Source organism: Pseudophryne corroboree, chromosome 2 (genome assembly GCF_028390025.1).
Source record: "Pseudophryne corroboree isolate aPseCor3 chromosome 2, aPseCor3.hap2, whole genome shotgun sequence".
NCBI classification, from domain to species: Eukaryota; Metazoa; Chordata; class Amphibia; order Anura; family Myobatrachidae; genus Pseudophryne; species Pseudophryne corroboree.
In genome coordinates this window covers 321,845,243-321,858,793 of record NC_086445.1, presented here as the reverse complement: position 1 = coordinate 321,858,793, position 13,551 = coordinate 321,845,243, and the positions used below count along the sequence as shown (strand labels likewise).

General features: G+C 45.7%; 1 long non-coding RNA gene across 1 annotated transcript; it reads left to right on the top strand.

Moving 5' to 3' along the window:
- The first annotated feature begins 9,817 nt into the window (after positions 1–9,817).
- Positions 9,818–12,551, top strand: LOC135050771 (uncharacterized). The gene is made up of 3 exons (XR_010241805.1): positions 9,818–9,902; positions 10,683–10,753; positions 12,099–12,551. It is a non-coding gene; the product is annotated as an uncharacterized LOC135050771 (long non-coding RNA).
- Positions 12,552–13,551: the final 1,000 nt, after the last annotated feature.

Here is a 13,551-nt window from a genome sequence, read left to right as displayed (position 1 = left end):
AGGCAAAGGGTGTGAATTGGCGATGCCGCTGCGTTTTAATGCCAGCAACGGCACCACATCTCCCACCCCTTGCCCACCCGGTCGAATCCTGAATTCACAGAAGACTGCTCGCAGCCATAGGAGGTGCCTGCAGTTTTGTGTCAGATCAGACTCCCATAAAGCGTGGCGGTTGCCGCGCTGATTTGGCTGGGTGGATACATCCACCTGTAATTGAATTCCCCCTTAAATCTCGCAGCTAAATTGCTTAAATCTCAGCACTTGCTTCAAGTCACAGTCTGTTACATTGGGCCCATTGTCCTATCTCTTCCCAACTCAGATTATAAAATATTTCCCAAAGTACTAACAGATCGCCTGAAACTAGTACTTCCCATTAAAATAAAAAACGAGGGGTTCTCATACACCTACAACAGAACATTGTTATAAAAGATGCACATAGGTCTTTACTTTGTATCTGTAGAAAGCTCCAGCTGTCCCCTGTGTAATCATTATATTGCCATTTGGGGTAACCCTGGATTTCCTCTGTCTCTGGAAGCCCCTGCTTTCTGTATTGGGAGGCTTGTAGGTACTCTGATCAGTGAGGATGTCTCTGATCCAGGCATTGGCCCTCATTCCGAGTTGATCGCTCGGTAATTTTCTTCGCATCGCAGTGAAATTCCGCTTAGTACGCATGCGCAATATTCGCACTGCGACTGCGCCAAGTAATTTTACAATGAAGATAGTATTTTTACTCACGGCTTTTTCTTCGCTCTGGCGAACGTAGTGTGATTGACAGGAAATGGGTGTTACTGGGCGGAAACACAGCGTTTTCGGGGCGTGTGGATAAAAACGCTACCGTTTCCGGAAAAAACGCAGGAGTGGCCGGAGAAACGGGGGAGTGTCTGGGCGAACGCTGGGTGTGTTTATGACGTCAAACCAGGAACGACAAGCACTGAACTGAACGCAGATGCCGAGTAAGTCTGAAGCTACTCTGAAACTGCTAAGTAGTTTGTAATCGCAATATTGCGAATACATCGGTCGCAATTTTAAGAAGCTAAGATACACTCCCAGTAGGCGTAGGCTTAGCGTGAGCAACTCTGCTAAATTCGCCTTGCGAGCGATCAACTCGGAATGAGGGCCATTATCTTTAGTTTATCAGCAGTTGAAAGAGAAACTTGAGCTCTGAAATTCTCACTTGTGTTTCCCAGTGTGTCGCTATATCTATAGCTTATACAATAGCTCAGAGCCTTACCCAGGCCTGAGGCACTTCATGAATTACTTACCTTCTCCTGCATAGGGGGGAATTAAAATTTTATTGCACCCCCATCTCCCATTTAAAGTGACAGAAGATAGAAGGGCAATATTCAAATGCCCACAGTTATTGCTCTGATTGCGCCCATTACAGTCAGGTTTAGGTGCGCAAAGCACCTAAACATGACGAAAGTAATATTCGCGAGCGTGAAAAGACCAGCTTTGGCGCCAATACTGCCGGCGGGCATGATCACGGCCGGGAGGGAAGATGGGACATTTGACTCTGGCCCATAGAATTTGGTACTTTTGCTTAAATCTCACAAGTTGGATATCACCTCTCTATGGGCTAATTTTGGGAATGCATGGCAACATGAAAATCTGGGAAGTGTCTGAGAACAGATGGCCTGGATGATGGAGGCCCTGACTAATGACTTATACAGTCGGCTGCTCTGGGCTTAGTAAAGGGTTAAGACATTTTCCTAAACTGTTAATGTTACATGTTGTAAGAGAGACGCCCCTATTGCACATATTACATCTGTTAGCAGCTAATTACTAGAGATGAGCGGGTTCGGTTTCTTTGAATCCGAACCCGCACGAACTTCACTTTTTTTTTCACGGGTCCGAGCGACTCGGATCTTCCCGCCTTGCTCGGTTAACCCGAGCGCGCCCGAACGTCATCATGACGCTGTCGGATTCTCGCGAGACTCGGATTCTATATAAGGAGCCGCGCGTCGCCGCCATTTTCACACGTGCATTGAGATTGATAGGGAGAGGACGTGGCTGGCGTCCTCTCCATTAGAATAGATTAGAAGAGAGAGAGAGAGAGAGAGATTGTGCAGACAGAGTTTACCACAGTGACCAGTGCAGTTGTTGTTAAGTTAACTTTTATTTAATATATCCGTTCTCTGCTATATCCGTTCTCTGCCTGAAAAAAACGATACACAGCAGTCACACAGTGTGACTCAGTCTGTGTGCACTCAGCTCAGCCCAGTGTGCTGCACATCAATGTATAAAAGCTTATAATAATTGTGGGGGAGACTGGGGAGCACTGCAGGTTGTTATAGCAGGAGCCAGGAGTACATAATATTATATTAATTTAAAATTAAACAGTGCACACTTTTGCTGCAGGAGTGCCACTGCCAGTGTGACTAGTGGTGACCAGTGCCTGACCACCAGTATAGTAGTATATTGTTGTATACTATCTCTTTATCAACCAGTCTATATTAGCAGCAGACACAGTACAGTGCGGTAGTTCACGGCTGTGGCTACCTCTGTGTCGGCAGTCGGCACTCGGCAGGCAGTCCGTCCATCCATAATTGTATAATTATATACCACCTAACCGTGGTATTTTTTTTTCTTTCTTTATACCGTCGTCATAGTCATACTAGTTGTTACGAGTATACTACTATCTCTTTATCAACCAGTGTACAGTGCGGTAGTTCACGGCTGTGGCTACCTCTGTGTCGGCAGTCGGCAGGCAGTCCGTCCATCCATAATTGTATTATTATAATATATACCACCTAACCGTGGTTTTTTTTTCATTCTTTATACCGTCATAGTGTCATACTAGTTGTTACGAGTATACTACTATCTCTTTATCAACCAGTGTACAGTGCGGTAGTTCACGGCTGTGGCTACCTCTGTGTCGGCAGTCGGCAGGCAGTCCGTCCATCCATAATTGTATTATAATATATACCACCTAACCGTGGTTTTTTTTTTCATTCTTTATACCGTCATAGTCAGTCATACTAGTTGTTACGAGTATACTACTATCTCTTTATCAACCAGTGTACAGTGCGGTAGTTCACGGCTGTGGCTACCTCTGTGTCGGCAGTCGGCAGGCAGTCCGTCCATCCATAATTGTATTATAATATATACCACCTAACCGTGGTTTTTTTTTCATTCTTTATACCGTCATAGTGTCATACTAGTTGTTACGAGTATACTACTATCTCTTTATCAACCAGTGTACAGTGCGGTAGTTCACGGCTGTGGCTACCTCTGTGTCGGCAGTCGGCAGGCAGTCCGTCCATCCATAATTGTATTATAATATATACCACCTAACCGTGGTTTTTTTTTCATTCTTTATACCGTCATAGTCAGTCATACTAGTTGTTACGAGTATACTACTATCTCTTTATCAACCAGTGTACAGTGCGGTAGTTCACGGCTGTGGCTACCTCTGTGTCGGAACTCGGCAGGCAGTCCGTCCATCCATAATTGTATTACAATATATACCACCTAACCGTGGTTTTTTTTCATTCTTTATACCGTCATAGTCAGTCATACTAGTTGTTACGAGTATACTACTATCTCTTTATCAACCAGTGTACAGTGCGGTAGTTCACGGCTGTGGCTACCTCTGTGTCGGCACTCGGCAGGCAGTCCGTCCATCCATAATTGTATTACAATATATACCACCTAACCGTGGTTTTTTTATACCACCTAACCGTGGCAGTCCGTCCATAATTGTATACTAGTATCCAATCCATCCATCTCCATTGTTTACCTGAGGTGCCTTTTAGTTCTGCCTATAAAATATGGAGAACAAAAAAGTTGAGGTTCCAAAATTAGGGAAAGATCAAGATCCACTTCCACCTCGTGCTGAAGCTGCTGCCACTAGTCATGGCCGAGACGATGAAATGCCAGCAACGTCGTCTGCCAAGGCCGATGCCCAATGTCATAGTACAGAGCATGTCAAATCCAAAACACCAAATATCAGAAAAAAAAGGACTCCAAAACCTAAAATAAAATTGTCGGAGGAGAAGCGTAAACTTGCCAATATGCCATTTACCACACGGAGTGGCAAGGAACGGCTGAGGCCCTGGCCTATGTTCATGGCTAGTGGTTCAGCTTCACATGAGGATGGAAGCACTCAGCCTCTCGCTAGAAAACTGAAAAGACTCAAGCTGGCAAAAGCACCGCAAAGAACTGTGCGTTCTTTGAAATCCCAAATCCACAAGGAGAGTCCAATTGTGTCGGTTGCGATGCCTGACCTTCCCAACACTGGACGTGAAGAGCATGCGCCTTCCACTATTTGCATGCCCCCTGCAAGTGCTGGAAGGAGCACCCGCAGTCCAGTTCCTGATAGTCAGATTGAAGATGTCAGTGTTGAAGTACACCAGGATGAGGAGGATATGGGTGTTGCTGGCGCTGGGGAGGAAATTGACCAGAAGGATTCTGATGGTGAGGTGGTTTGTTTAAGTCAGGCACCCGGGGAGACACCTGTTGTCCGTGGGAGGAATATGGCCGTTGACATGCCAGGTGAAAATACCAAAAAAATCAGCTCTTCGGTGTGGAGGTATTTCACCAGAAATGCGGACAACAGGTGTCAAGCCGTGTGTTCCCTTTGTCAAGCTGTAATAAGTAGGGGTAAGGACGTTAACCACCTCGGAACATCCTCCCTTATACGTCACCTGCAGCGCATTCATAATAAGTCAGTGACAAGTTCAAAAACTTTGGGTGACAGCGGAAGCAGTCCACTGACCAGTAAATCCCTTCCTCTTGTAACCAAGCTCACGCAAACCACCCCACCAACTCCCTCAGTGTCAATTTCCTCCTTCCCCAGGAATGCCAATAGTCCTGCAGGCCATGTCACTGGCAAGTCTGACGAGTCCTCTCCTGCCTGGGATTCCTCCGATGCATCCTTGCGTGTAACGCCTACTGCTGCTGGCGCTGCTGTTGTTGCCGCTGGGAGTCGATGGTCATCCCAGAGGGGAAGTCGTAAGCCCACTTGTACTACTTCCAGTAAGCAATTGACTGTTCAACAGTCCTTTGCGAGGAAGATGAAATATCACAGCAGTCATCCTACTGCAAAGCGGATAACTGAGTCCTTGACAACTATGTTGGTGTTAGACGTGCGTCCGGTATCCGCCGTTAGTTCACAGGGAACTAGACAATTTATTGAGGCAGTGTGCCCCCGTTACCAAATACCATCTAGGTTCCACTTCTCTAGGCAGGCGATACCGAGAATGTACACGGACGTCAGAAAAAGTGTCACCAGTGTCCTAAAAAATGCAGTTGTACCCAATGTCCACTTAACCACGGACATGTGGACAAGTGGAGCAGGGCAGGGTCAGGACTATATGACTGTGACAGCCCACTGGGTAGATGTATGGACTCCCGCCGCAAGAACAGCAGCGGCGGCACCAGTAGCAGCATCTCGCAAACGCCAACTCTTTCCTAGGCAGGCTACGCTTTGTATCACCGCTTTCCAGAATACGCACACAGCTGAAAACCTCTTACGGCAACTGAGGAAGATCATCGCGGAATGGCTTACCCCAATTGGACTCTCCTGTGGATTTGTGGCATCGGACAACGCCAGCAATATTGTGTGTGCATTAAATATGGGCAAATTCCAGCACGTCCCATGTTTTGCACATACCTTGAATTTGGTGGTGCAGAATTTTTTAAAAAACGACAGGGGCGTGCAAGAGATGCTGTCGGTGGCCAGAAAAATTGCGGGACACTTTCGGCGTACAGGCACCACGTACAGAAGACTGGAGCACCACCAAAAACTACTGAACCTGCCCTGCCATCATCTGAAGCAAGAAGTGGTAACGAGGTGGAATTCAACCCTCTATATGCTTCAGAGGTTGGAGGAGCAGCAAAAGGCCATTCAAGCCTATACAATTGAGCACGATATAGGAGATGGAATGCACCTGTCTCAAGTGCAGTGGAGAATGATTTCAACGTTGTGCAAGGTTCTGATGCCCTTTGAACTTGCCACACGTGAAGTCAGTTCAGACACTGCCAGCCTGAGTCAGGTCATTCCCCTCATCAGGCTTTTGCAGAAGAAGCTGGAGGCATTGAAGAAGGAGCTAACACGGAGCGATTCCGCTAGGCATGTGGGACTTGTGGATGCAGCCCTTAATTCGCTTAACAAGGATTCACGGGTGGTCAATCTGTTGAAATCAGAGCACTACATTTTGGCCACCGTGCTCGATCCTAGATTTAAAGCCTACCTTGGATCTCTCTTTCCGGCAGACACAGGTCTGCTGGGGTTGAAAGACCTGCTGGTGACAAAATTGTCAAGTCAAGCGGAACGCGACCTGTCAACATCTCCTCCTTCACATTCTCCCGCAACTGGGGGTGCGAGGAAAAGGCTCAGAATTCCGAGCCCACCCGCTGGCGGTGATGCAGGGCAGTCTGGAGCGACTGCTGATGCTGACATCTGGTCCGGACTGAAGGACCTGACAACGATTACGGACATGTCGTCTACTGTCACTGCATATGATTCTCTCAACATTGATAGAATGGTGGAGGATTATATGAGTGACCGCATCCAAGTAGGCACGTCACACAGTCCGTACTTATACTGGCAGGAAAAAGAGGCAATTTGGAGGCCCTTGCACAAACTGGCTTTATTCTACCTAAGTTGCCCTCCCACAAGTGTGTACTCCGAAAGAGTGTTTAGTGCCGCCGCTCACCTTGTCAGCAATCGGCGTACGAGGTTACATCCAGAAAATGTGGAGAAGATGATGTTCATTAAAATGAATTATAATCAATTCCTCCGCGGAGACATTGACCAGCAGCAATTGCCTCCACAAAGTACACAGGGAGCTGAGATGGTGGATTCCAGTGGGGACGAATTGATAATCTGTGAGGAGGGGGATGTACACGGTGATATATCGGAGGGTGAAGATGAGGTGGACATCTTGCCTCTGTAGAGCCAGTTTGTGCAAGGAGAGATTAATTGCTTCTTTTTTGGGGGGGGGTCCAAACCAACCCGTCATATCAGTCACAGTCGTGTGGCAGACCCTGTCACTGAAATGATGGGTTGGTTAAAGTGTGCATGTCCTGTTTTGTTTATACAACATAAGGGTGGGTGGGAGGGCCCAAGGATAATTCCATCTTGCACCTCTTTTTTCTTTTCTTTTTCTTTGCATCATGTGCTGATTGGGGAGGGTTTTTTGGAAGGGACATCCTGCGTGACACTGCAGTGCCACTCCTAGATGGGCCCGGTGTTTGTGTCGGCCACTAGGGTCGCTAATCTTACTCACACAGCTACCTCATTGCGCCTCTTTTTTTCTTTGCGTCATGTGCTGTTTGGGGAGGGTTTTTTGGAAGGGACATCCTGCGTGACACTGCAGTGCCACTCCTAGATGTGCCCGGTGTTTGTGTCGGCCACTAGGGTCGCTAATCTTACTCACACAGTCAGCTACCTCATTGCGCCTCTTTTTTTCTTTGCGTCATGTGCTGTTTGGGGAGGGTTTTTTGGAAGGGCCATCCTGCGTGACACTGCAGTGCCACTCCTAGATGGGCCCGGTGTTTGTGTCGGCCACTAGGGTCGCTAATCTTACTCACACAGCTACCTCATTGCGCCTCTTTTTTTCTTTGCGTCATGTGCTGTTTGGGGAGGGTTTTTTGGAAGGGACATCCTGCGTGACACTGCAGTGCCACTCCTAGATGGGCCCGGTGTTTGTGTCGGCCACTAGGGTCGCTTATCTTACTCACACAGCGACCTCGGTGCAAATTTTAGGACTAAAAATAATATTGTGAGGTGTGAGGTATTCAGAATAGACTGAAAATGAGTGTAAATTATGGTTTTTGAGGTTAATAATACTTTGGGATCAAAATGACCCCCAAATTCTATGATTTAAGCTGTTTTTTAGTGTTTTTGGAAAAAAACACCCGAATCCAAAACACACCCGAATCCGACAAAAATAATTCGGTGAGGTTTTGCCAAAACGCGTTCGAACCCAAAACACGGCCGCGGAACCGAACCCAAAACCAAAACACAAAACCCGAAAAATTTCAGGCGCTCATCTCTACTAATTACTACATACCTCCCAACTTTACGGGTGCATAAAGAGGGACTTTGCACGCCCTGCCAGAAAAAAGAGGCATGGCCTCAGGGAAGGGGGCATGGCTTTATGGGAGTGCTGCGATAGTGGGCCATGCCCTCAGTTTTCATCACTGAGGGGGCATGCCCAGCGCTCTGTGAGCTGCTGGCATGCCCCCTCTCCCTCCGTCTCTAGTGAATAGACGCTGTGCACATCTGTCTATTCACTGCTGCTCTGCTAAGCAGGGCAGCAAGTGACAGAGCCTCCCAACTGCCCATCCCACCATGGGACACTGCGGCCCGTGGGTGGGACAGCGGGGCTGTCCCAAAAAAAACAGGACTGTCCCGCGAAAATTGGGACAGTTGGGAAGTATGTTTCTATAACCAAACATGTTATTTTTGAGATCACAAACCTTCTCCTTCCCCCTCCCTAGTCGCTGTTATGTCTGAGTGTTAGATGTTTAGATGTAAGATACTGTGATATGCATGCAGCCCATAGATGTAGAGACTGATTGGATCTGACCCATACTGATACCGATGATGATGTTCTCTCTAGTGTTTGGTTATCAGGTCACCAGTCTGGTTGGCTTTTCAATCTCTGCACCTTATCTCTGTTTTCTCCTTCATCCACTGGGGACACTGGAGAAATTTAGTTTGTTATCTATATGTAGGACTGACAAACTCCATATAAGGAATTGTATTACTTTTGTTGTGATGTGTAATAGCTGTAAATTTGTTGTGCAATGAATGATGATAATAAATACATATATCCCTGATGCAGAGATAAGTCACACTGTTCCCCTTGGTATAGCTATGGAAGCATGTGTAGTATTACTGGACCTTATACATTATCAGAGAGGTACTGAAAAGGACAGTGTTTAAAAGGGGAACAGTCTGGTAACCCTACATGGTGCCTGTAATATGTCGTCATTGACATCAGATTACTGTAAAGTCACTCTCTGTAATCAGACAGTCCGGCATATAAATATGGGATTATATGATATGCTGGTCCAGGTAATGGCTGTTGGGAATATTTTGATCCAGGCCACATATAGGGCTATAATAATTCCACTGACTGTCCAGATGCTGAAGTGTGACATTCTTGTGTAGTTCTGATACTTCATAAATCTTGGCTTTCTGCGTTCTTCTCCCATAAGAACCCCTTGTGCTTGTGTTAGTGTAGTCTGCTTTGTCTGTACAAACAGAACAGCTAATATCCATATTTTGCTTTGCAGAACCGCAGACCCTGTGCCGCCCCTCAGGACCTGAGGGAAGTCCTCAACGCGCGCCGGAGCCGAGGCAATGATGGGTAAGCTGGCTGAATAGTATAGGTTGTATTATGGTTCATTATAAAAGTATGCCAGGACAACTAACAATATAATTATATGGTTTTATAACTAGAAATAGGATATTTGCATACACACTGGTCACATGACAATCCCCATACGTTTTAACCAGCAAACCCAAGAGAGCACTGACCTAAATTGTCTGAATAGGGTCTTGGGCTGTCTTACCCACCAGGCCGACCTCAGTGCTCTGTGCCATCAGCTGTAAGCGTCTATTGATCTCTGAAGGGAGATATCACCATTAATTCTATGTTTTGGTGAAGCTGGAAAATTCTGGCTACCTCAGTGCCTGATTCGACTACGGTCATGTGACTGAGAGACATTTTTTTGTCACTTGTCTTATATGAAAAAAACAATGGTGTCTGTGTGTTACTGTGATAGTGGGAAAGTGCTTGCATTGTTATAATCACAGCGCTGGATTTACTTTCTTTACTTAATGTTACAGGCATTATATTGCGGACCTCAGGGACATCCTGAGGATCAAAAGAGACCTCAAAATCCGAAACCAACGGAGCATTGCCTATGGCCGATGCAGAGGCGTGGAGGTAATGAAATCTGCAACACTGAGGGACATTACACTTAATTTAAAAATAAAAGGGTTTCATGTCACATTCACAAATGTTAAATTGTATAAAGATTTTTAAGTTATTGACATTTTTTATTTCAACAATTGTCATGTAACTGAGTGCAGGCCATAGTGTTCTGTTGTCATGGCTGTAACGACGTGTCTGGTTTGCTCACATCTGCTGAGCTGTGATTTCCATCTGATGCAACAGTGTCAGAAATGCCCATCGGTGGTTGCTGGAAGGTAATCTTCTCTCAGCTGCCAGGTTCTGCACACCCAGTCAGCCTCTCTGCTACTGTGGAAACACCACCCCCTTCCCCCCAGGATCCACCTCCCAGCCATGTAAAGAAGGGTGTGCTTAGAAGTATCGCTCACCTGCAACTGCAGGAAGACAGTCTGCCTGCATCCCAAGCTCAGGGGGGTTCAGGGAAGCTGCATCTTACCATCTCTTCCCTGGCCACACAGAGACTGCAGAGACTGTTATCCTAACAGGACTGCCAAGAGTTTGTTATCACTGCCATCCCCTCATGATATACTGATCAAGGTAATGGCTGTTGGAAATATTCCAATCGAGGCCACATATATGCCTAAAATTCACTCATTGTCCAGATGCTGAAGTGTGTCATCCCTGTGTAGTTCTGATACTTTCTATATCTTGGCTTCCTGCTTCTTCTCCCATAAGAACCCATTGTGCTTGTGTTAGTCTCGTCTGTTTTGTCTGTACAAACAGAATAGCTAATATCCATATTTTGCTTTGCAGAACATCAGAAACTGTGATGCCCCACGGGACCTGAGGGATATCCTTACTGCACGGCGCAGGGGCCACAATGGGTAAGCTGGCTGAATAGTATAGGTTGCATTTTGGTTCATTATAAAAGTATCCTAGGACAACTAAGAATATTATTACATTACTTTATTACTAAAAATAGGATATTTCCATACACACTGGTCACATGACAATCCCCATACATTTACCCGGCAAACCAAAGAGAGCACTGACCTAAATTGTCTAAATAGTGTCTTGGGCTGTCTTACCTTGCCGACCTCAGTGCTCTGTGCCATTAGCTGTAAGCGTCTATTTATCTGTGAGGGGAGATGTCACCATTAATTCTATGTTTTATGCTATGGATATAACAGCTTTATGTCAGCATACACCCATTGCCCGTTTATGAACGTGTTGCGTCTTTTGAACTTCAACGTATATAAATCCCCGTAAACTTGTATTCAGAAACTGACATGCTTGTGTACTTGCACATAATATGTACTGGCAAATGCTATGTTCTCTAAAACAAAATGCCCACGTAAATGATTAAGCATGCCTGAGTGCTATTAGACAATCGTATCCCCATTAGTAGCTATGACGTACCCTCTGTGTCTCTGTACGCCTGTCTAGTAGTACTCTTATGTGTGTTTGCTTTTCCTTATAGTAAGTGTTGGTCCTACCAAGAAGATTTTTTTTAAATGAACTATATACTTGCCGAGTCCAGTTCTCATCCCTTCTGCCCATCTGGAGGCCTGTACCATGTGTTCTAGCGGTAGAAACCGGTACAACAAGATAAAGTTAGAGCTAGAGTTAGCAGGTCTGCCTCCTCTAGGCTGAGCTGTAGTACTGCTCCTGGCCAGAGAGCATACAGATGGCTAGGCCAGTAGGCAGGCAATGGGGTTTGAATGGACAATTGCAAATGTAGTTATTTTACTTGCACTGTGGTGGTGAAATCCTCTAAGGGCCTGGTATCACTGACTTTGGAATATTAAGTGTTGAAAGGGAACAAAATCAATAAATGAGCTCTGCTTATTAGTATCTGCATGATTTCTACCAGTAAGAGTTTTATATGCCACAAACCCTGCCGCCTCTTTATAGTAAATGTTTCCCCCATACAAAACCAAAAAACTCCCCATGGTGCCTGTAGGAAAATGCGTGTAGTACATTATCACAGAACTTCACTAATGAAATTACCTTTTATATATTTTAGTAAAATGCACACATGTAGCTGCATAATTTTAAGGTAGATAAAAAAATGACAGCTACAATTCCTTATGATAGAAAGTCCTAATGAGAATATGATAAAAATGATGATTGTGCCTTTATAGATGTTCTCTAATTATTTGTCTAATAGTAATCATCCATATGTAGAGCTTATTGCCATAATTGTACTTTTTTTTTGTTCTAATTTAGACCATACAAGAACAGACGCCGTGGAGGAGCCCCATGGTAGAAGACGCGTAGAGGAAAGCGATCCAGCATTAATAGAAACATCTGCTGTAAATCTACGCGCTATGCAAAGCCTATACCACCGGCTGTCATCATGTGATGTATCCAGTTCAAAGCCTATGCCATCGGCTGTCATCATGTGATGTATCCAGTTCAAAGCCTATACCACCGGCTGTCATCATGTGATGTATCCAGTTCAAAGCCTATACCATCGGCTGTCATCTTGCGTTATATACAGGCTCTCTATAACTCCAGTCTACAGTCAGTTATTGGAAAGCCACCAATTGTTCTGTAACTTTAAGACGTACTTAATATATGGCGACTTTCTTATAGGTAGTTCTTGTATAAACCTATACCACCTGCTGGAGTACCACCTTGTACAATACTGTATATATAACGTGTACCCTCTGCTGGAAAACCACATTGCATAATTATAAAAGATCGCTTTCCATTAAAATCATTATCTGTGTCTTTGCCACAATCTGTAACTTCGCCTCTCCTGGTCTTCAGTGAGTAGAGATGATTCTCTACCTGACCGCACCACATTGGGGAAAGAGGGTAAGATTGGAGAGGATGAGGATGAAGGAATGAGAGGGGACAGGGCCAGGGCCATCTTAACAGCAGTGTAGGCCCCTGAGCAAAGCAATGCACTGGGGCCCCTACCTACCCGTTTACGAGACTTTTGGATTTGGGAGACTCACCTGTACCAAAATCTAGGTTTTAATTAGTGATGAGCGGGTTCGGTTTCTCGGAAACCGAACCCCCCCGAACTTCACCCTTTTTACACGGGTCCAAGCCATACTCGGATTCTCCCGTATGGCTCGGTTAACCCGAGCGCGCCCGAACGTCATCATCCCGCTGTCGGATTCTCGCGAGATTCGGATTCTATATAAGCAGCCGCGCGTCGCCGCCATTTTCACTCGTGCATTGGAAATGTTAGGGAGAGGACGTGGCTGGCATCCTCTCCGTTTATTCATTGTTGAGTTGATGCAAATATTTGTGCTTGCTTATATCATTGTGGGGACTGGGGAGCAGCTTTATATTAATATAGGAGGAGTATAGTGCAGAGTTTTGCTGATCAGTGACCACCAGTTTTATCCGTTCTCTGCCTGAAAAAAACACTCCATATCTGTGCTCAGTGTGCTGCATATATCTGTGCTCACACTGCTTAATTGTGGGGACTGGGGAGCAGCTGTATTATATAGCAGGAGTACAGTGCAGAGTTTTGCTGACAGTGACCACCAGTATACGTTGTCTGCCTGAAAAACACTCCATATCTGTGCTCAGTGTGCTGCTTTATTGTGGGGACTGGGGAGTCGGGACCACCAGCATAATATTATATAGGAGTACAGTGCAGAGTTTTGCTGACACAGTGACCACCAGTATATATAGCAGTACGGTACGGAAGGCCACTGCT